Source organism: Elephas maximus, chromosome 7, assembly GCF_024166365.1.
Source record: "Elephas maximus indicus isolate mEleMax1 chromosome 7, mEleMax1 primary haplotype, whole genome shotgun sequence".
In the NCBI taxonomy this organism is placed as follows: domain Eukaryota; kingdom Metazoa; phylum Chordata; class Mammalia; order Proboscidea; family Elephantidae; genus Elephas; species Elephas maximus.
The window spans coordinates 133,509,827-133,533,934 of record NC_064825.1 but is presented as its reverse complement, the minus strand read 5'-3'; the positions used below and the strand labels follow the sequence as shown (position 1 = coordinate 133,533,934).

At 51.5% G+C, this 24,108-nt stretch overlaps 1 long non-coding RNA gene across 1 annotated transcript; it reads left to right on the top strand.

The window, feature by feature from the left end:
* The first annotated feature begins 14,848 nt into the window (after positions 1-14,848).
* On the top strand, positions 14,849-22,096 carry LOC126081171 (uncharacterized). The gene is made up of 3 exons (XR_007518296.1): positions 14,849-18,885; positions 18,949-19,074; positions 19,138-22,096. It is a non-coding gene; the product is annotated as an uncharacterized LOC126081171 (long non-coding RNA).
* Positions 22,097-24,108: the final 2,012 nt, after the last annotated feature.

Below are 24,108 nucleotides of genomic sequence, written 5' to 3'. Positions count from 1 at the left end.
CCATCCCAGTTAATCGCTTGTTGGCTGCCTTGGCCCCTTGGTCACTCGAGGAGGTGGACTCTCTCCCCTTGGCCGTGAAATCAGAAACAGGCGGTACACCCCGCACCAGGCGTCCTGGCATTTCACACCCGTTCCCTGGTTCATTCATTCGCTCATTTGTTCACCTGCGGACTGAGGGTTGGCGGTGCTGTAGACCCTGGAGCACATTGGTACTTGCTGACTTGTGGCTTTGGAAGCCCCCACTGCCCAGGGGAGGAAACAAGGCCCAGGTGGGTGAAACTCGCCACCGTCCTTCAGCAGCCCTGGGGCAGAGAGCTCGTGGGCTTTCCAAGAGCCGATAAGGTCCAGAAAAGACATGTTAAGGCTGCAGAACAAGAAAAGGTCATGGAACCATTGAAGTTAGTAAATATCTAAACACTCTATCCAAACTTAATGAGGCTTTGGAGGTCCAGTGGTGGAATTCTTGCCTTCGCTGTGAGAGACCCGCGTTTGATTCCCAGCCAATGTGTCGCCGGAGGCTCGCGTGCTGCTGTGATGGTCCACGTGATGTTTGAGCCTCGCCAGGGACCAGGGCCTTCCTCACGCTGGCTTCAGTTTGATCTCAGCATGCTGCTTGGCTTAAATTTCTCCGGAGGCTGTGGCTGCCCAGGGCTGCCCTGGGAAAGCACCATTTCTGGAAGTTTTCTGTGACCTTCCTGTCGTTTTATACGTTGCAGAAATGGAACACTTCCTTTTGTTTTGAAAATACAAAAATGGAGTGCTGGCTTTTTTTTTTTTTTGAAGAGGAGAAACTGTCTTTCTCACATTGTGTCTCCAAAAGTTGGAAGGACAATCCTGAGTCCAGACGATGAGCTCGGCGCTTGCGTTTTCCCCCACCAACTCACTCTGGTGGCCTGTCTCCTTTTTTCCATCTACACTTCTCTCCTCTCGGTCTTCCTTTTTCTATCCATGCAGCTTCCAGACCGTCTCTTTCCTTTAATCTCTTTGTCTTCTCCTTTTTTCAAAAAAATAACGTCTGGTAAACAAACCATGGTTGTTGTTGTTAGTTCCTTTCCAGTCAATTTCCGGCTGATGGCGACCCCATGGGTGCAGAGCAGAACTGCTTCATGGGGTTTCCAAGGCTGTGACCCTTCTGAAACAGATCGCCGAAGCACCTGTACATGGGTTCAAACCACCAACCTTTTAGCTAATAATTGAGCCCTTAACTGTCTTTTTTTTTTTTTTTATTTTAAAAACTGCACCACCCAGGGACTTCAAAACTGTGGTGCATCCAGACAGTGAAGTATTTATTTAGTGATAAAAAGAAATGAGCTATCAAGTCACAAAAAAACATAGAGGAACCTTAAATGGGTACCCATAAGTGAAAGAAGCCAGTCCAAAAAAAGTTGCAAACTGTGTGATTCTATATGACAGTCTGGAAAAGGCAAAATTATAGAGACAGTAAAAAGGTCAGTGGTTGCCGGGGGCCCAGGGGAAAGGGAGAGATCAACAGATAGAGCACGGGGCAGTTTTAAGGCAGTGACACTCTTCTATATGACACTGTCATGGTGGACACATGATGTTATGCTTTTGTCAAAGCCCACAGGACTGTGCAACACAGAGTAAACCCTCATGTAAACTATGTTGTCATTGTTGTCAGGTGCCATTGAGTTGGTTCCGACTCATAGCGACCGCATCCGCTACAGAACGAAACAAAACAGGTCCTGCGCCGTCCTCACGATCGTTGTTAGGCTTGAGCCCATTGTTGCAGCCACCGTGTCAGTCCGTCTCATTGAGGGCCTCCCTCCCTTTCACTGACCCTCTACTTTACCCAGCATGATGTCCTTCTCCAGGGACTGGTCCTTCCTGATAACGTGTCCAAAGTGTGTGAAACGAAGTCTCGTCATCCTCGCTTCTAAGGAGCGTTCTGGCTGTGCTGCTTCCAAGGCAGATTTGTTCCTTCTTTTGGCAGTCCGTGGTACATTCAGTGTTCTTCACCAACACCACAACTCAGAGGCATCAGTTCATTCATTGTCCAGCTTTCGCATGCATATGAAGTGATTGCCAGCACCATGGCTTGGATGAGGCATACCTTAGTCCTCAAAGTGACTTCTTTGCTTTTGAACACTTCAAAGAAGTCTTTTGCAGCAGGTTTGCCTGATGCAATGCATCTTTGATTTCTTGACTGCTGCGTCCTTGGCTGTTGATTGTGGATCCAGGTAAAATGAAATCCTTGACAACTTCAATCTTTTCTCCATTTATCATGATGTTGCTTATTGGTCCATTTGTGAGGATTTTGGTCTTCTTTCTGTTGAGGTGTAATCCATACTGAAGGCTGTGGTCTTTGGTCTTCAGTAAGTGCTTCAGTCCTCTTCGCTTTCAGCAAGCAGGGTTATCATCTGCATATAACACAGGTTGTTAATGAGTCTTCCTCCAATCCTAATGCCACATTCATCTTCATATAGTCCAGCTTCTCAGATGGTTTGCTTAGCATACAGATTGAATAAATACAGTGAAAGGATATATACCCATGATGCACACCTTTCCTGATTTTAAACCAATCAGTATCCCCTTGTTCTTTCTGAATGACTACCTCTTGATCTGTGTAAAGGTTCCTCATGAGCACAGTTAAGTGTTCTGGAATTCCCATTCTCCACAATGTTATCCATAATTTGTTATGATCCACACAGTCAAATGCCTTCACATAGTCAATGAAACACAGGTAAACATCCTTCTGGTATTCTCTGCTTCCAGCCAGGATCCATCTGACATCAGCAATGATATTCCTCGTTCCACACCCTCTTCTGAATCTGACTTGAATTTCTGGCAGTTCCCTGTTAATACACTGTTGCAACCACTTTTGAATGATCTTCAGCAAAATTTTACTTGCAAGCAATATTAACTATGTTGTTGTTGTTAGGTGCCGCCAAGTCGGTTCCGACTCATGGCAACCCTATGCACAACAGAACGAAACACTGCCCGGTCCTGAGCCATCCTCACAACTGTTGTTATGCTTGAGCTCATTGTTGCAGCCACTGTGTCAATACACCTCGTTGAGGGTCTTCCTCTTTTCCGCTGACCCTGTGCTTTGCCAAGCATGACGTCCTTTTCCAGGGACTGATCCCTCCTGACAACATGTCCAAAGTATGTAAGATGCAGTCTCGCCATCCTTGCTTCTAAGGAGCATTCTGGTTGTACTTCTTCTAAGACAGATTTGTTCATTCTTTTGGCTGTCCGTGGTATATTCAATATTCTTCACCAACACCACAATTCAAAGGCGTCAACTCTTCTTCAGTGTTCCTTATTCATTGTCCAGCTTTCACATGCATATGATGCGATTGAAAATACCTGACCATGGGTCAGGCGCACCTTAGTCTTCAAGGTGACATCTTTGCTCTTCAACAGTTTAAAGAGGTCCTTTGCAGCAGATTTGCCTGATGCAGTGTGTCTTTTGATTTCTTGACTGCTGCTTCCATGGCTGTGGATTGTGGATCCAAGTAAAATGAAATCCTGGACAACTTCAATCTTTTCTCTATATTAACTATAGACTTGAGTTAATAACAGTGTGTCAGTATCGGTTTTCCATTGTAACAAATGTACCCCAGGAATGCAAGATGGTAACTGGTAGGAGAACCTGTGTGCAGGGGGTGAGGAAATATGGCAGCTCTGTGCTTTTTCCACAATTTTGCTGTAAACCTAGAACTGCTTTAAAAAAATAAAGAACATTAAGCAAATGACATCTATTGGGGGCGGGCAGCTGGCTACAAGAGTAATTTATTGTCCAGACACAAAGATCTTGCCCTCAAGATAAGCTCATTAGCCCACGTGCCTCTCAGGCCTCCTTTTCTACAAACCTTTTCCACCAATGTCTTTTCTCTTTGATAAATGGACTCAGGGTTACATACTCTTTTGTAACCTGCTCTCTTTAAGCAGTACACAGAGAACATTTTTCAGTAAATGCTGTTTGATTTTGACGGCCGCGTTGAATGCCCCAAACCAATTTCATTTTCCCTGGCTCTCAAGATGACGAATGTCCCTTCGGTGATGACGATGTTGATGGCCTTTCCCTGGGACCTGCTTTTTCTCCCCTTCTCCCCCGGCCACGTGTTTCCGGCCTGCAGTGCCAGCCTAATTAGGATTCCCATTAGCCTGTTTGCCTGCAGAGAGAGTGTTGAGTGGGGCCCAGAAGAACGTTGTTTTCTATTCATGATGACTTGTGCCCTGGCATTTGTGTCCCTGGACACCTGAGAGAACTGTGTTCACAAACCACAGCACGGCCCTTCATACAACAACAGAGAAAACAAGGCAATAAATCTGTGTGTTTGCAGCAAACAAGACAGCCACTCCACGCCCAAGCAAAGAGAGCACGCTGCAGAATGAGACGTGGAGACTGGCCCCACTTTGTTCAAAAGCATGCCTACAAGTTTCCGTGTTTACACGTTGTCAGCTGCTGTCGAGTTGGCCCCCGACTCATGATAACCTCATGTACAGCAGAACAAAACGCTGCCCGGTCCTGCTCTATCCCGAGGATCAGTTATGGATTGGACCATTGTGATCCACTGGGTTTTCATTGGCTGATTTTTAGAAGTAGATCTCCAGGCCTTTCTTCCTGGTCTTAGTCTGGAAGCCCCACTGAAACCTGTCCACCATGGTTGACTCTGCTGGTGTTTGAAGTACCGGTGGCATAGGTTCCGGGGAGTCACTGCTCCAGACACTGGTCAGAGGCGTGTACATCCCTTGCCCCTCTCTGTGACTTTGGGGGCATGGTTGTGACAGAGCCGAGAGTACATGTGCAAACATCAGTTGTCTTCACAGCAACACTCAGAAACTGCACCTACTTCAGAAGGTGATTGTGAGAGAGAATAAATAACATAGGAGGGTGTCTGACCCGTACTAGGGACTTAGCGGATGCCTTAGGGTCATTGTTGTTGTCAGCTGTCACAGAGTCAGCCCTCGACTCCTGGTGACCCCGGGCACAATGGAACACAACACTGCCCAGTCCTGCACCACCCACATCATCGGGTTCAGATTGAAGCCGTGATCCAGGGGTTTTCATTGGCTTATTTTAGGAAGTAGATTGCCAGGCCTTTCTTCCTAGTCCATCTGAGTCTGGAAGCTCCTCTGAAACCTGTTCAGCATGTCATGACTCGCAAGCCGGCACTGCTTGGCGGCTGTCGCGAGGTGCGCGTGGAACAAAGCCACCTGCAGTTCACCTTCCCACTCTCAGCCTACCCCTGCGCCACGCGTCCCCTGTCGTTCTCCTGGGAGAAGGGTCAAGAGGAATGAACAGAGGGAGGGCATTCTTTTTCAAAAGTTTAGATCTCCTGTTGCCAGTCTTGCCAGTTGGTTTCCACGGAAACGACACTCAAGCCCAGTCTCCAGGCTGAGTGGCACGTCCCCTTCCATATGCCACTTGGCCAGCCATGTGAGTGCCACGTCTAGATTAGCCACCAAGATCCCTGTGAAGACCTGCACACCCACACCTGCCCATCTCTGCATGACCAGCCAGACGGTGCCCCAGGACCACCCAGCACCTCTAGCTCCATCAAAACCACTTAGAAACCCAAAACAGCTTCCTAATGAGACCGCCCCCCCCCCGCCTTTGGGTACCTCCCACCAATCCATCTGCCACACTGTGCCTACAGGGACCTTTTCTAAGACGCAGAGTTTATTGTGCCCTTGCCTCGAACACTTCCCCAGAGCTCCCGCAGAGAATGAGCCTCCCCCCGTTCATACCTTCCTGCTCTGCCCCGACACCAGCTCCCAGCTCTCCAGCCTTGGGGTTCTGCCCTTCCCCGCTGGCTCTTGGACACCATTCTCACCTGATGGCACTTCGTCACAGAGGCTTTCCTGACCTCCGTGATTAGAACAGTCCACACCCCCAGGGTAGACACCTGTGCACCCCTCCAGGAACCCTCCCAAACTTGGGGTTATTAGGTCAGTTGTCCTCCCAGGCTGGGAGTTCCATGGGGACCAGGACTGAATGTGTCTTGTCTGCATGCAGATTCCCAGGCCTGCTGTTGGCGTGAGGCGTCTGCACAGGCCTTGTGTCTGGACCCATTAACCGTCACCTAACTCACATAACCCAAACCAAAAAACCCGTTGGCATCGAGTTGATTCCAACTCATAGCGACCCCATAGGACAGAGTAGAACTGCCCCATAAAAATAGGGTTTCCCAAAGAACGCCTGGTGGATTCGAACTGCCGACCTTTTGGTTAGCAGCCGAGCTCTTAACCACTACGCCATCCACAGATGGCCTTCCTCAGCCAACACTGCTGCATTCGTGGAGCACCCCAGGAGGAAGGTGGGGCTGCTGCTCCAGCAGGGAGAGGCAGGTGGTAAACAAGGACCAGAGCCGGTGACTGAAAGATCTGCTCGTCGGCAGGTGGCTGAGCGCCACGGGAAAGTTAAGGAGCACTTGGTAAGGGGCCTGGGCGTGCGGGTGCTTGCAGGGTTAAATAGGTTGGTCAGGGTGGGCCTCACGGCGAAGGTGGCCCTCAAGCCGCCAGATGTCGGGGTACTCAACTATAGCAAGGAGCCAAACTGAAGTGACAAGAAGCCTGTTTCAAGTCATGTCCCCTGGTGAGCACCGTGTCATTGAGGTTGTCGTGAGGGTTAAGAAGGCTGAGATCCTGTGTAAACGTGCTTCCTAAACCTGCTTGTTAAACACAGGTGCCACTCACCGTCCCCAGCCCAGATGCGCCAGCTCAGGCTGACCGAGGGCAGGCTCAGGCACCAAACCAGACCCCTGCGGTGGAGCCGATTGTGACCAGATAGGCAGCGTGGAACTGCTCCGCGGGGTTTCCAAGGCTGGAATCTTTACGGAAGCAGATCACTAGGTCTATCTCCCTAAGAGCAGCTGGTGGGTTCAACCCGTGAACCTTTCAGTTAGCAGCTGAGCACTTAATGACTGCGCCACCAGGGCTCTTCCCAGGGCACCACATTTCTCCAAAGTTCCCAGGTGGCTCTGAAGATCCTCCGGATTCAGGAATGCCAGTGCAGCACACAGATGGTTCCTGTGACGTCCCTGACTTTCGGTTGGGATCTCTGAGCTCAGGGCCTTCCGGGGACCCTGAGAATATATGGGAAGCCAGTGCCCTGGCTCCCACCCCGGGCAGTGCCTCGGGCAGCAAGGACTGTTACTCCGGGGCCACCGTAGATTACTCAGGAACTCGTGTGCTCCTGGGGTGGTTGTTTTCTGTCTGCTGCTCCTGGACGGGGTACGGTGGGACACACTGAATGCCGATTCTGGGAGACGCTCAGCGGGACCCGTCTCCCAAGCATTCTGAGCAGATAGGATTTCAGCCCAGCCTCCTAATCACAGGCAGACATGTGTGTGTTCACCAGCTAATTGAATCCAGGCCGCGCCTGGCAGGACTCCACGTGCCGTCCGCCAGCAGTAATAGAGTTAGGGTGCTTGGCGGGGGGGCAGGATGTTGACCAGGTTGTTTGGGGGGTAGCTTGGGGGTCCTTTCAGCTGGGTTCTACACCAGGCCCCTTCCCATTACATAAATTAAACCCAACCAACCAACCAGTTGCCGTCGACTCCGGGTTGACTCTGACTCCTGGTGACCCCACGTGTGTCAGAGTAAAACTAGGCTCCGTGGGGTTTTCAACGGCTGGCTTTTCAGAAGCTGATCACCAGGTCTTTCTTCCAAGGCACCTTTGGGTGGACTGAAGCCTCCACCCATTTGCACCACCCAGGACTCCTTCCCGTTACAAAGCAAAAAAACCTCATGGCCATCAAGTTGACTCTTGACTCGTAGTGATGCTGTGGAACAGAACTGACCCATGGGGTTTCTAAGGCAACAATCTTTATGGAAGCAGACCACCACATCTTTCTCCTACAGAACAGTTGGTGGGTTCAAACCGCCAACCTTTCTGTTCACAGCTGAGCACTTCACCACTGCACCACCAGGGCTCCTCCCATTGCATAGAGGAGTGAATTTGTTTCCTTCTCTGTTTTCTACTGGGGACTCGCTGGAAGACCTTGCAAAGAGGCCTGGACACCACCACCTTGGCCTTCCCCCCCACCTGCCTTTGTCCTGCTCTCTGCTTGGATGGCCCACCCCTATTCTCAGCTCTTTTTTTTTAAGTCGTGGTAAAATACATATCACGTAGAGTTTACCATTGATACATTCAAACATTCACAGTGTTGTGCAACCATGGCCTCTCTCTGGCTCCAGCACAGCTTTCTCGCCCCAAGAGGAAGCCCCACCCGCTGCAGACAGGTCCCCGCCCCCGCCCCCTGGGGGCCACTAACCTTCTTTCTGTCTCTGTGGAGTTGCCTGACCACATAAATGGAAGCACAATACGTGGCCTTTTGTGTCTCTCTGCTTTCACTAGACAAGATGTTTCCAAGTTCATCCAGGCCGTAGTGGGGATCAACGCTGCCTTCCTTTCTGTGGCTGATACTCCCAGCGCTCTGGCTGGGGGGAGTCTGTGCCTGGTGAAGGGCGTCCCCCCTCCCTTGATCAGCACTTCCCAGAAAACCAGCTCTGGGCTCAAGTGAGCACCCACCTTGGGGCAGGGCTGGGGGGTGCCCAGGTGGTCGTGGGCGAACCGAGTAAAATCACATCTGGTCTGAGAACGTAGCGACTGCTCAGCAGATATGACCAGCTTCGTCGTCATCAGCTGGCATGGAGTTGGCCCCGACTCATGGCAACCCCGTGGGTTCCCAGCTTCGCCCCGTAATCCCTAGAGACGAGATTGGAGCTTCACACTGCAGGAGTTTAAACAGGTCACCAGGGTCACCAGCTGGAGATGCCAGGACAGGGGCCGGGCGGGGTTCCCTCAGGGAAAAGGCCGGCCCTGCATACTCTCCTAAGGCCACTGTGGAAGCCCTCGTGGTGTAGTGGTTAAAAGCTGTGGCAGCTAACCAAAAGGTCAGCAGTCCAAATCCACCAGGCGCTCCTTGGAAACCCTATGGGGCAGTTCTGCTCTGTCCTGTAAGGTCATTATGAGTCAGAATTGACGCGATGGCAAAGGGTTTTTTTTTTGTTTGTTTGTTTAAGGCCACTGTGTGCCAGCCCCCAAATTTTAGTCTTTGCTGTGAATTAGCTATAAAGAAAAAACGCAGTCGAAGTTATGGTATTGGTTAGAAATAAACTAAAAATAAAGCACCAAGCAACCAGAATGGAACATCAAATGTGTTCTTTAGGTAGAAAGATATCATCTCCGGGGCCCTTCCTAAGTGAGCAGAATAGTTGGCCGAGGTTGTGGTTTAATTGCAGTGACAGTGGAAGCCTGTCCTCCTGTCCCGGTGGTTTCCCGTTGTCCTCCTGAGCCGTCCCCCCCGGTCACTGTACCTGCAGCCTTTGTTTATTGTCCAAACCCGGCTTCTGACTCAGGAGCCTCTTGTCTGTGGGTAGGTCTGCCGTCTTCCTCCCTTGGTGCTTTCTCAGAGGTGGGTTAGCTTCCTGGGGTGGACGTAACAAATGACCACAAGCTGGGACCTTAAAGCAACAGAAACGTATCCTCTTCTGGTTCTGGAGGCCAGAAGCCCAAAATCAAGGTGTCGGCAGGGCTGCGCGCCCCCTGAAGGCTCCAGGAGAGACTCCCTCCTTGTCTCTTCCAGCTCCTGGTGGTTGCTGGCCGTCCTTGGCATTCCTGGGCTTGTGGCTGCCCCACTCCAGCCTCTGTCTCTGTCGTCACCTGGCCGTCTTCCCTCTGTGTGTCTGTCTCTGTGTCCAGATTTCTCTCTTCTTATAAGGACAATAGTTATACTGGATGAGGGCCCACCCTACTCCACTGTGACCTCGTCATAACCTAAGTGTGTGCGCAAAGACCGTATTTCCAAATAAGGCCACATCCTGAGGTTCTGGGTGGACATGAATTTTGGGGGCACACCATTCAGCCTCAACAAGGTGGACTGACACAGTGACCGAAACAGTGGGTGCAGGACGGGGCAGTGTTTCCTTCTGTTTTGCATAGGGTCGCTATGAGTCGGAACTGACTTGACAGCACCTAACAACAACGACAACCATTCAGCCTGCCACAGACACCCTTGAGTGAGGTAACCTGGGTGAGTCAGTGTTGATGACAGGGAGGGGCCCAGAGATTAGAGGGCTTCCTCTACCCTCCCCCCAGGTAGGCAGGGGCAGGGGGCTGTGCAGGTGGTTGTCTGACAGAAGCGGCAGCAGGTGTACTGTGTGCTCGTGGGCGTGGTCACTGACCAGGTACCACACTTGTCTGAGTCACCTAGTGCTGCTGTAACAGAAATACACAAGTGGGTGGCTTTAACAAACCGAAATTTATTTTCTCACTGTTTGGAGGCTAGAAGCCCGAATTTGGGGCACCAGCTCTAGGGGAAGGCTCCCTCTCTCTCTCTCTCTCTGTTTGCCTGTTGGCTCTGGGTAAAGGTCATTGTCTGTTTTCAGCTCTGTTTCTTGGTTCCATGGAGATCTTATGTGGCCTGGCATCTCTCTTCCCTCATCTCTGCTCTTTTGCTGCTTACTGAATCTGTAGCTTTCTGCCTCAAAAGAGATTGACTGAAGACACACCCTACTCTAAGGCTGCCACGTTACCATAACAAAGAAAGCCCTTTCCCAAATGGGATTATAACCACAGGAATAAACCAAACTCACAGTGACCTTATAAGACAGAGAAGAACTGCCCCACAGGGTTTCCAAAGCTGTAATCTTCAAGGAAACAGACTGCCAGGTTTTCTTCCTGCGGAGCAGCTCGTGGATTCAAACGGCCGACCTTTCAGTTAGCAGCCAAACGCTTCACCGCTGCACCACCAGGGCTGCTACCACAGATATAAGGGCTAAGATTTACAGCACGTATTTCTGGGGACACAATTCAATCCATAGCAGCCCTAAATGCTGCGGGCAGGCCTCTGGGTTTGCTGCTCCCATTTGTAGGTGACGCTGAGGCTGAGAGAGCCCCACCACTCAGAGCTGCCCAGGGGCCAGAGCCAAGCCTGTCCCACCCACAGCCTGCAGGGGAGGGGCCAGGCTCTCCAACGCCCGCCTGCAGGAGGACCTGGGGCCTCAGAGCCCTGGGCAGTGAAGACGAGTCCATGTGATCCTCCTGGCCTCGGAAAGCATGCAGGTGACCCCCACTGGTCCGGGGCTGGCTGGAGGCTTCTCGCCCCACCTGGAGCCGGCACTCTGAGGCACTGGCACTGTCCTGTGCTGTAAAATGTCAGCAGCTGTCCTAGGCTGGGCTCTGAGTCACTCTCCCCTCCTCTGTCGCCTTGGTGACAGTGAGCCCCTTGAGTGTGTCTGGCTCCAGGTGTCAGGTCTGTGTCACGGTGTCTGGACTGAGGAGGGGAGAGGCCGCAGCAGACCTGGGTGCCAGAGACAGGGGACCTCCCTTCACACCCCCATCCCCGGAGAGGGGGTGAGCTCCTCGTGGCTGGTGGCAGACACAGGACCACAGTGTTGCCGTGGGCACCACCCTGTGGATGTCATCCAAACCAAAAAACCCAAACGGGTTGCCATGGAGTTGATTCGACTCCTGCGACCCCGCGTGTCAGAGCAGAGCTCTGCACCGTAAAGGCTTCGATGGCTGATTTTTCGGAAACAGAACGCCAGGCCTTTCTTTTCTGAAACCGTTCGCACCATCAAGGACTCCGCAGGTGTCTCGGGGCCTGTGTAAGCAGGACGGCCATCCCTTCCCTTAGCTGCGTGATCACCAGTCATTATCTCCACAGGGCGTCTGTCTGTGTCTTCTGTACGTGACCCACAATGACAGCTGCAGTCCCTGGAGGTCTCACAGGGGAAGCTGAGGCATAGACGATGGATGGCTCACAAAAGGCTTTAGTCGGGACCTCAGCTGAGCCTCACAGCACCCTGGGCATTCTCGCCTTGAAAGTGGGGAAACTGAGGCCCAGGGAGGACTTGCTCAAGCTGCTCAGGGCAGAGTTAGGCCATGACCCTGAGTCCAGCATGCCGCCTCCCCCAGAGGAACCAAGGCCCCAGCAAGGACTAGGCTCAGCTCCTGACCTTGACTGAAGCCCCACTGCCCCCTCCCGACACACACCCCACCTGCTGCTGGGAGTGACCATTTCCCCCGGTCCTTGGCTGTGTCGCCAGCACCTAGGGGCATACAGGGCTCCTGAGACATGCTGGTCACAGGCTGCTTCCTAGTGGACGCTGAGGCGTGAGGTTCATCCATTCCAACAGTCCATTGCCCGGAGCCCACACTCCCAAGACACTCTGCCAAAACCTGGGTCCACCATCCGCAAGCTGGACAAACACAGCACACTGTGGCTTGGTCTGGAAGACACTCGTGCTCAGACAACAAATAGTTGCTGAGCCCACCCCTTGAACCAGGCTCCCAGCAAAGCCCTGGGGGCTCAATGGCAGAAAGAGCCCGCCACCCCCAAGCCAACCAGGCTCTGAGAAGCCTCGGGAACTCAACTCCTTGAACTCTGTCCAGCCCAGGTCCCCAGCCTTCCTACCACTGGTGACCCGCCCGCAGACTGGTGCTCCTTGGAACACACATCAGGGAGCCCCACACAGCTTCTGCCCCCATCTGGTGTCACGCCCGCAGCATTCCATGTCGATACATTCATACTCCAGGGAGCCTGCGCACATTATAAATGCGTATCTGGAAACATAAGAGGGTGAGGTGAAAATGAGCATAAATAGAAGCGGGAAGTCGCGTCCCCCACCCCTGCTTTGGAGAAGGGGCACCAGGCAGGACTGCACTGTGGGCAGAAAGGAGCAAGGCCTGGTGGCTGGAGAGAGCCTGGGGCAGCAGGGCCAGCCCCAGAAGAGGGTGTAGGGTCTCTACGACATCCCTGTGGGCCCAAACACTGCCCCAAATGGGCCCTTTTCTTTATCTGCAGGAAGGGCAGCCTGCCACGGCCTGTACAATCTCCAGGGTGTGGGAGTCGCTAAAACCTCGGGATGAAAAGCCCTTTGCAGACTCAGGAACAGAGTACAAAAAAGCAGAAGTGGTTGTGAGGGTTTGGGGCAGGGAGTACCCATTAGCACCCAGTTTCCTGTCCTTGCCCCAGGAGCAGCCAGGGGCCAAGAGGGGACTCAGGCTCAGCCGTTCTCCCCCAGAACTTTGAAACTGGATCCGGTCTAAGTCAGAGGGGCAATTTGGGGATGAAAAACTTGAAAATGGGTTATGGTGATGGTGCACAACATGGTGAACAGAGTTAACGTTGCTGAGTTGTACACTTAAAGGAAAAAAACTTCCAATCGCACCTTTTCTGTTATACATATTTTCTTGTTGTTAGTTGCCATCAGTTCAGCTCTGAATCACGGTGACCCCATGCACGGGAGAACAAGACGTCACGCAGTCCTGCACCATCATCATGGTCTTTGACATGCTTGAGTCCTTTGTCGCAGCCACTATGGTGTGAGAGCCTTCCAGCCGAAGGGGCTCGTCTTCCAGCACCGTATCAGACACTGTTCTCTGGTGATCCATAGGGTTTCCACTGACTGATTTTTGGAAGTAGGTCTCCAGGCCTTACTTCCTAGTCTTAGTCTGGAAGCTCTAATGGAGATCTCCAAGCAACCAGTAAGCAGAAGAGACAAGGACATTCACCCAGAGCTGACAGAGAGAGAAAGTCTTCCCCTGGAGCTGTCCACCGTGGGTGCACCTGCTGATATCTGAAATAGCTGCCAGCGATGGTGCCTTGCCTCTTCCTCTCTGCCAGGCTGGTCACACATCTCCCCCCACCCCACCTTCCTCTGCCTCCCCCCGTCGTAGCTATATAGTGCTGTTATAACAGAAATACTACAAGTGGGTGACTTTAACAAACAGGAATTTAGGTTTCTCACAATTTATGAGGCTAGAAGTCCAAATTCAGGGCACCGGCTCTAGGGGAAGACTTTCTCTCTGTATCAGCTCTGGGGGAATGTCCTTGTCTCTTCTGCTTCCTGGTTGCTTGGAGATCTCCATGTGTCTTGGCAACTGTCTTTCCCCCCGACTCTGCTTTCTTAATCTGCTCCTTTTATATCTTGTAAGACACACCCTATACCAATACTGCCTCATTAACCTAACAAAGACAGCCTGTTCCCAAGTGGAATTTTACCCCCGGGCATAGAGGTTAGGATTTGCAACACATATTTTGGGGGGGACACAATTCAATCTCTAACATGCCCCACGTACCAGCTTCAGCCCCATGCTTGTCCATGGCTCCCAGCTGGGCTTCCCACCACCAACACCTCAGCCCCCTGGTTCCACCCTGAGGGTAGAATGGGATAGGCCTGGCGCCCCTAGGTTAAAGGTCAAGGTCAGCCTGCCTGTTCAGGTGACCTTTCAGTTCAGTCGGCTGGGGGCGAGCAGATGTGTTGGGGGCATGTTAGAGCAATGGGCATCACGGGGACTGGAAGTCTGCTAGAGGCCGAGACCCAGGAACCTGGGAGAACGTGATGTTTTGACTTTTATATTGAAATACAAAAATTTGTTTCAAAGAAAAAGTAAAAACCTAGGTGCCTTGGAGTCGACTCCGACTGACCCCGTGCATGTCAGAGCAGAACTGTGCTCCACAGAACTTCCAGGGGCTGGCTTTTCGGAAGGAGTCATCACGGCTTTCTTCCGGGGTGCTTCTGAGTGGCCTCAACCTCCAACGTTTCGATTAGCAGCCGAGCGCATTCGCCATTTGTGCCACCCATAAAGACTTGTTTCAAAGAGGAGTAGGAGGTAAATACCCAGTCTCGGGAGCTGCTGCCATCTGCAGGGATCGCAGGGCCGAGGCAGGGTCGGCTCCCAGCTCCTCCACTTCCGGGCTGTGGACAGTGGTAAACCCCTGACCGCTGGAGAGATGCCCTGAGGCTGTTTCTAGTCTGTACACTGAGAATCCTGGCAAAGCATCCTGGGCACCTGCTGGGGGTGAAACCAGGTCCTGGGCAGCGGGGAGTCACCGGGCCCAGCTAGGAGGGGAGGGGCTGGGCTGCACGAGGCCTGGAGTGGCCCGTGACTTGACCCCAGAGGGACACTCTGTGACCTCCGGGGGGGGAGGTGGGGAGGGGCGAGGTTGAGTGGAGGTGCGGCTGGGAGGGAAGCCAAGAAGAGCCCTTCCCCGGGAGCTCGCCTCCAGGGCCCAGCCTCTGTGTTGTCCGAGTCCCCTGGCTTATTCCAGATGGAAGAAATGCCCAAACCCGTGAACTCAGATTCAGTTGGATGCTTTTGACCCACAGAATGCAGCACACTGGTGTTACTCAGTAGATACGTACAGGGTTTGTTTATAAAGTATTTCTGTTCTCAGAAGGAACCCTCGTGGCACAGTGGTTAAAGCGCTCAGCCACTAACCAGAAAGCTAACGGTTCCAACCCACCAGCCACTCTGCAGGAGAAAGATGTGGCCGTCTGCTTTCTTCAAGATTACAGCCTTGGAAACCCTATGGGGCAGTCCTACTCTGTCTATAGGGTTGTTATGAATCGAAATCTACTCGATAGCAATGGGCTTTATCTGTCAGAGCCCCGCCCAGCGTGGGGTCCTGTCACAGGATGACACCTTCTGTCGTGTGACAAGCACTTCCTCGTTCACCAGGGTCCCTAGAACTGCACCGATCACCCCAAAAAGCTACGTTGGCGGTGCTCATGATTCTGGGGCCTGAGAGTAGGTGGGCATTGGTTTCTGGGGTGATGGGGCTTGGCTGCCTGAGAGCTTTTGCTCCCTGCTCCAGGCAGGTCTCCAGCCCTCTGTGCTTCCCCATCCCAGAGCAGCCTTGCTGCTGTGATCCAGGAAGGGGGGCCATGATCTATGCCTGCGGCCAAGGACTGCACCCCGACGCCCCATTGTCTGCAGCCTAAATAGAGGCAGTGCCAGGCTCTCGGGAGAGCAGATGAGGGGAGCAGCCCTGCTTGCAGAGAGAAGCCCAGTGTGGGCTGTTCAGGCCTCGGTGGGGAGCCTGGTGCTGGGGCAACGGCTGTGGTCTCTGGAAGCAGGCTGAGGGGCCCTTAACCGCAACTCCTACAGAGAGCCGAGGGGTTGGGGTCACTCCATGGGGTTGGGGTCACCCAGAGGCTGGACCTCAGGGCCTGAAGTCCTACCATTAGGCATTTAAAATAAACTTAAAAAAATGACAAACACAGGCGCGATCTGGGGCCTTGTGAGCCCCCTATGGTCTAAACAGGAAAGGGCTTTCCAAGGTGCAGGGCCACCTGCAGCTCAGTGTAGCAACCGACTTAATCATTTTTATTCTGGACTCTTTCGACTGCAAATGATAGAAGTTTCCTCTCACTGTTCAGTTGAACCATATGAAGCTGCCGTTTTTATAGGTCAAAAATCAGCTGGCTACTGGCAGCCTAATAAGGTCGGACTAATAGCTGAAGCTTAGCAGGTACTGAAGGGCACAGGTAGCCCCACAACTGAGGCGCCCGGCCTCCAGTGCGTAGTTGGATGCCGAGGTTCATGGCAGTGTCGGCTTGTTTGCTTGCCCTCTCCTTCCGTCTCTGCTTTTGCCAACTTGCTTTCCCTGTTCTCTTTCCTTGTTGGCCTCAGCCGTTCCCACTGCTGGGAGCTCCCCCCAGGCTCATATCATTCCAGACTCATGGCCTCCCCAATGTTGGAGACCATCTTCCCCAGGAGAGCTGGCAAAAAAAAAAAAAAAAAAAAAAAAAAACCCAGGCAGGATTCTGATTGGCTTCACTTGGGTCACATGGCCATCCCTAAGCCAATCATTGTGTCCTGGGAAATGGGAAGCTCTGATTGACCAGGGCTGGGTCACATGGGCACCATTGACAGGATGACTGAAACCACATGCGGAAGACTCTCACCGAACAGAAAAAACGAGAATAAAACAGTTGTTGTTGAGTCAGGGACCCAAGAATGTCAGAGTAGAACTGTGCTCGTCAGGGCTTTCAGTGGCTGAGTTTTTGGAAGCAGATCACCAGACCATGCCTCCAGGGTGCTCCTGAGTGTACTTGGACTGTCGGCTTTTCAGCTGACAGCCAAGCATGTTAACTGCTCTGCATCACTCAGGGACTCCCCCTCCCAAAAAAAATGGCTGTCGTTATCCTTAGATGGGAGCGGGGAGGCTGGCTGGACAAACTAGAGCTAGCCCCGCCCGCCATCACGGCAACCCAGCCTGCACCTCCTCTTCCCCTGGGCTCTGTCCAGGTGTCTGCACACCCCACCACTGTCCAGTCCAGGAGCTTGGGGTACCTCCTGCACCCAGGCACAAATCTACTTCCTGTCTGCTCCCCCTTCCACAGAACTGGGGACCATCAGACTTGGAAGCCCCTATAAGATGCTCCTGGAAACCAGCGTAGACAAGGAGAATCCCTGGTGGTACAATGGTTAAATGCTTGGCTGCTAACTGAAAGGCCGGTGGTTCGAGTCCACCCTGAAGCACCGAAAGCCTGGAATCCCACATTCCCCACCCCGTGGGCTGGCCTGCCTCAAGGCCTCAGAGCAGCTCCCCATAGCCGGACCCCCTGCCCCGCCGCCCCTCAGCTCTGCCTTTCACTCACTGCTACCCCTTTCCTCTGGGAAGGTGTGGGTGGGCCTGCAGCCACCTGCTGCCCTCGTGGGGATGGGGCGCTCAGTGAAGCCCTCCCTGAGGCAGGGACAATGATGAGTGTCCACAGCCCACTGGCTTTGGGGAAATGCATGCTACTTCCCCGGCCAGGAGTCCTACCAGGAGTCAGAAGTGCCCCGGCGTCCCGGAGCTCTGAGGATTTCAGCAGCCTGTAAGAATCCATCAAATGAGCTCTTCGCGGTTGTTCCTAATGCCTTCTCTCGGTTACTAACCTGGGGAGTTCCCTGTGAGAAGCTTTCGGGGAGCAGAGAGGGGGACAGAAGCTCCGCGATTCCGACCTTTCTTTCTCGGCACTGCCCTTGACTGAGTTCTTGCCTTCCATCCACTTCCAGGGGGTTTCATCCCGGGTGGAGACAGCGCCTCCCCTCTGGGATCTCAAGGCCACCCTAGATGTCTGTCCCCAGGTGAGTCGCAGCACCTGCCGTTCCTGAGGAACCTTCAGAGTTCCTCCTATTGGAAGGTGCTATGGACTGAATTGTGTCCCCCAAATATATGCATTGAGGTCCTGGCCCTGTACCTGTGGGTGTGACCCTGTTTGGAAATACGGTTTTCTTTTGTTAATGTAATGAGGTCATACCAGTGTAGGGTGGGTCCTCGATGTAATCACTTTCGAGTTATAAGATCAGATTAGGCTCAGACACACACACACAAAGACATGCACTGTGTGAGGACCCGTCTACAAGCAAAGCAACGCCAGAGGTTGCTGGAGACGACAGAAGCCAGGAGAGAGGCCACAGAATGTTGAGACCCTGGTGTGGATTTTCAGCCTCCAGAACCGTGAGAAGATACATTGCTGTCCTTTAAAGCCCCCGCTTTGTGGTATTTGTTTCGGCAGCACGAGGTAACTGGGACAGAAAGTCTCTGACAGCTTGGCAGAAATGGTCCAAGCCAGGCTCCCGCCGCCTCCCTGGAGCTCACACTCAGCTGTGAGTGACCTGGTGCCCTGTCATTTCTGTTCCCGCTGTTAACTCGTTTGTGCTTTGTCCCCCACTGTGCTTTGCTTTAAAAGCCCAGACAGTGTTAAGCTACTTTGTTTGGAAAATTCATATTTAGCATCTATATCCTCCTTCCTCTCCCTACAATAGGGGGCAGTTTGGGGTCAGTGGTAGAATCCTCGCCTCGCATGCAGGAAACCCAGGTTCGGATAGGGGGCAGTGCGGGGTCGGTGGTAGAATCCTCGCCTCGCATGCAGGAAACCCAGGTTCGGATAGGGGGCAGTGCGGGGTCGGTGGTAGAATCCTCGCCTCGCATGCAGGAAACCCAGGTTCGGATAGGGGGCAGTGCGGGGTCGGTGGCAGAATCCTCGCCTCGCATGCAGGAAACCCAGGTTCGGATAGGGGGCAGTGCGGGGTCGGTGGCAGAATCCTCGCCTCGCATGCAGGAAACCCAGGTTCGGATAGGGGGCAGTGCGGGGTCGGTGGCAGAATCCTCGCCTCGCATGCAGGAAGCCCAGGTTCGGATAGGGGGCAGTGCGGGGTCGGTGGTAGAATCCTCGCCTCTCATGCAGGAAACCCAGGTTCGGATAGGGGGCAGTGCGGGGTCGGTGGTAGAATCCTCGCCTCGCATGCAGGAAACCCAGGTTCGGATAGGGGGCAGTGCGGGGTCGGTGGTAGAATCCTCGCCTCGCATGCAGGAAGCCCAGGTTCAGATAGGGGGCAGTGCGGGGTCGGTGGTAGAATCCTCGCCTCGCATGCAGGAAGCCCAGGTTCGGATAGGGGGCAGTGCGGGGTCGGTGGTAGAATCCTCGCCTCGCATGCAGGAAACCCAGGTTCGGTTCCCAGCCAAGGAACCTCGTGCACAGCCACCACCCATCTGTCAGCGGGGGCTTGCATGTTGCTGTGATGCTTCCTGACTAAATGACTATGAAGAAAGGCCTGGCAACCTGCTTCCAAAAATCAGTGATAACCTTATGGATCACAACGGTCTGATTCGAAACTGACCATGGGGATGACGCAGGACCTGGCGACCTTTCACTCTGTTGTGCATGGGGTCTCCACAAAGCTAACAACAGCTACGGAGCTTCACACACAGAGCAGAGCTGCTCTGCAGACCACCTTCCATCAGGTGTAGCTGAGCACCTTTGACCCGGGGTGGGGGGACATGCCCCTGTGAGAGTGACAGTGGTGTTCAGCAGCAGAGGGCCCCTCAGAGGGATCCAGAAGCATGTCTGCCATCAGTCGAGGAAACTGGCTAACCGAGGAACCCATCAAAGCCGAACTGGGTGTCTTTTGATCATGTTTATCGGATTCGTGACTGAGTAGAGATGCCGCCTCCTATCTGTCCAGGTAATTAACGAGGACTTTCGAAGGCTTGCGGCTTCTCTGCCCAAATCAATTATTTAGACTGGCGCATCCAAAGGTCTCGGAGCAGGAAACAGAGAGCGGCTTGCTAAGTGGTTATGATGGAGACTAAATGAATTACTTGTTAACTGCCCGTGTCTGATCTCGCCATGTTGGTGCGAGCGGGGATGGCTGTTAGGTGTGCGCTGTTTTGTAAACTCGGAAAGGAAAGCACAGGCCGGGGTAGTTGCAGTCTCTCGGGCACGGCAGTCATTTCTTGCTTTTCCAGATCGGTGATCACCTGAATCTTTGTCCGTTGTGATTACTGACCCCGGAGTAAGTCTAGGTGGGTCGTCAAGGAGGCCGTGTGGCAGAGGGAACTGCCCCAGAGGGTTTTCTTGGCTGTAATCTTTACAGGAGCAGATTGCCACGTCTTCCACCCATGGAGCTGCTGGTGGGTTTGAACTGCCGGATTCGAACCACTGACCCTTCTATTAGCAGCTTTAACCGTTGTGCCACCAGGGCTCTGAAGTAGAAGTGGACATTGGCCTGGCGGGTGTGTTGCTCTTTTCAGCCCCGGGTTTGGGAGCGTGGAGATGTCACCACCATCCGCAGTGACTGTTTCCCGAGCCCATTTGGAGTTAGCTACTAGAGCATCCACGAGAATCAAGGTGGTTGTTGCTGCTAGCTGTTGTCGAGTTGGCCCCCAACTCATGAGGGCCCCACACACAACCAGACCAAACAAAATCCCCATGATGGGTTGTATATCAGATCACTGTGATCCACAGGGTTTTCACTGGCTGATTTTTGGAGGTAGATCTCCAGGCCTTTCTTTCTAGTCTCTTAGTCTGGAAGCTCCGCTGAAACCTGTTCAGCATCTTAGCAGCACGCAAACCTCCGTGGACAGACGGGTGGTGGCTGCACACGTGGCGCGTTGGCCAGGAATCGAACCCGGGTCTCCCACGTTGAAGACAAGAACTCTACCACTGAAGCACCAGTGTGCACCCGACAAACCAGGTGGTGTAGATTAAAGGCAAGGACGTGTGATTTCATCTTCGTGAGCATAATGCCACCACTGGACAATTTTGGAAGCTTCAGGAAGGGTCGTGGGCTTCATTGTGGTACTTCTCTTTACATTGCTTTATGTTTGCAGTTTCCCATAGAAAGAATTTGGATTTTTTTTCTTTTTAATTATGCTTTAGATGAAAGTTTATAGCTCAAGTTAATTTCTCATACAAGAATTTATACAGATAGCCTGACAGAGACTGGAGAAACCCCGAGACTATGGCCCCCAGACACCCTTTCAGCTCAGTAGTGAGGCCACTGATCAGCCAGAGATTGAACAGGCCCATGGAACAAAACAAGACTAAAAGGCGACACCAGCCCTGGGGCACGGACTAGAAGTCAGGAGGAGACAGGAAAGCGGGGAATAGGGAACCCAGGGTTGACGTGTTGTGGATTTGTTAACCAATGTCATACAACAATGTATGCACTGTTTGGTGAGAAACTAGTTTGTTTTTGTAAACCTTCATCTCAAGTACAATTTTAAAAAAAAGTAAAAAAAATTTATACACATATTGTTATGTGATCCTTGTTGCAATTCCTATAATGACAGCACACTCCCCCTTCCCACCCCGGGTTTCCTGTGTCCATCCAACCAGCTCCTGTCCCTTTCTGCCTTCTCATCCCACCTCCACACAGGAGCCGCCCATTTAGCCTCATGTATCTACTTGAACTGAGAAGCACACTCTTCACAAGTATTATTGTATGTCCTGTAGTCCGGTCTAATCTTTGTCTGAAGAGTTGGCTTTGAGAATGGTTTTAGTTCTGGGTTAACAGAGAGGCCAGGGGCCATGTCTTCTGGGATTTCTCTAGTCCCAGTCAGACCATTAAGTCTCGTCTTTTTACACAAATTTGAGTTCTGTACCCCACTTTTCTCCTGCTCCGTCAGGGACTCTCTGCTGTGCTCCCTGTCAGGGCAGTCACTGGTGGTAGCCGGGCACCATCTAGTTCTTCTGGTCTCAGGCTGATGGAGTCTCTGGTTTATATGGCCCTTTCTGTCTCTTGGGCTAATATTTTCCTTCTGTCTTTGGTGTTCTTCATTCTTCTTTGCAGAAAATTTGATGCATCTTAGATGGCGGCTTGCTAGCTTTTAAAACCCCAGACGCCACTCACCAAAGTGGGATGCAGAACATTTTCTTAATCAACTTTATTATGCCAGTTGACCTAGATGTCCCCTGAAACCATGATCCCCAGACCCCTGCCCCTGCTACTCTGTCCCTCGAAGTGCTTGGTTGTGTTCAGGAAACTTCCTAGCTTTTGGTTTAGTCCAGTTGTGCTGACTTCCCCTGTACCGTGCATTGTCCTTCCCTTCACCTAAGATGATTCTTGTTTACTATCAAGTTAGTGAACACCCCTCTCCCTCCCTCCCCACCCTGGTAACCATCAAAGACTTTTCTTCTGTGTTTAACCCTTTACTTGAGTTCTTGTAGTAGTGGTCTCATACAATATTTGCCCTTTTGCGACTGACTGATTTCACTCAGCATGATGCCTTCCAGATTCATCCACATTGTGAGATGTTTCACGGATTCATCATTGTTCTCTACTGCTGCATGGTATTCCATTGTGTGAATATACCATGATTTGTTTATCCATTCCCCTGCTGATGGGCACCTAGGTTGTTTCCACCTTTTTGCTATTGTGAACACTGCTGCAGTGAACATGGGTGTGCACATACCTATTCATGTGATGGCTTTTATTTCTCTAGGATATATTCCAAGGAGTGGGATTGCTGGATCATATGGTAGTTCTATTTCTAGCTTTTTAAGGAAGTGCCAAATCCATTTCCAAAGCAATTGTACCATTTTACATTCCCAGCAACAGTGTAGAAGTGTTCCAGCCTCTCCACAAGCTCTCCAACATTTATTTTGTTTGTTTTTTGGATTAATGCTAGCCCTGTTGGGGTGAGACACTATCTCATTGTAGTTTTGGTTTGCATTTTTCTAATGGCTAGTGATTGTGAGCATTTCCTCATGTATCTGATAGCCTCCTGAATGTCTTCTTTGGTGAAGTGCCTGTTCATATCCTTTGCCCATTTTTTAATTGGGTTATTTGTCTTTTTGTTGTTGAGGTTTTGCAGTATCTTGTAGATTTTAGAGATTAGATGCTGATCAGGTTTGTCGTAACCAAAATTTTTTTCCCCATCTGTATGTAGTCTTTTTACTCTTTTGGTGAAATCTTTCAATAAGCCTAAGTGTTTGGTTTTTAGGAGCTCCTAGTTATCCAGTTTCTCTTCTACTGTTTGTGCACTGTTAGTAATGTTTTGTATTCTGTTTATGCCATGTATTAGGGCTCCCAGCATTGTCCCTATTTTTTCTTCTGTGATCCTTATTGTTTTAGATTTTATATTTAGGCCTTTGATCCATTTTTGTGCATGGCGTGAGGTATGAATCTTGTTTCATTTTTTTGCAGATGGATATCCGGTTATGCCAGCACCATTTGCTAAAGAGAATGTCTTTTCCCCTGTTAATAGACTTTGGGCCTTTGTCAAATATCAGTTGCACATAAGTGGGTGAATTTATGTCTGGGTTCTCAATTCTGTTCCATTGGTCGGTGTATCTGTTCTTATGCCAGTACCAGGCTGTTTTGACTACTGTAGCAGTATAATATGTTCTAAAATCAGGTAGTGTGAGGCCTCCCACTTTGTTCTCCATTTTCAGTAATGCTTTGCTTATCTGGGGCCTCTTCCCTTTCCATATGAAGTTGGTGATTTGTTTCTCCATCTCATTAAAAAATGCCATTGGAATTTGGATCAGGATTGCATTGTATCTGTAGATTGTTTGGGGTAGAACAGACATTTTCACAATGTTGAGTCTTCCTATCCATGAGTAAGGTATGTTTTTCCACTTATGTCGGTGTCTTTTGGTTTCCTGCAGTAGCGTCTTGTAGTTTTCTTTGTATAGGTCTTTTACGTCTCTAAACCTGAAACCCGTTGCCATCGAGTCAATTCCGACTCATAGCGACCCTATAGGGCAGAGTAGAACTGCCCCATAGAGTTTCCAAGGAGTACCTGGAGGATTTGAACTGCCAACCTTTAGGTTAGCGGCCGTAGGACTTAACCACTACGCCACCTGGGTTTCCCTTTACATCTCTAATTAGATTTATTCCTAAGTATTTTATCTTCTTGGGGGCTATTGTAAATGGTATTGATTTGGTGGTTTCCTCTTCAACATTCAACTGATTTTTGTATGTTTATCTGGTATCGTGATACTTTGCTGCACTCTTCTATTAGTTCCAGTAGTTTCCTTGTAGATTCTTTGGGGTTTTCTGTGTATAAGATAATATCGTCTGCAAATAGAGATACTTTTACTTCTTCCTTACTGATTTGGATGCCCTTT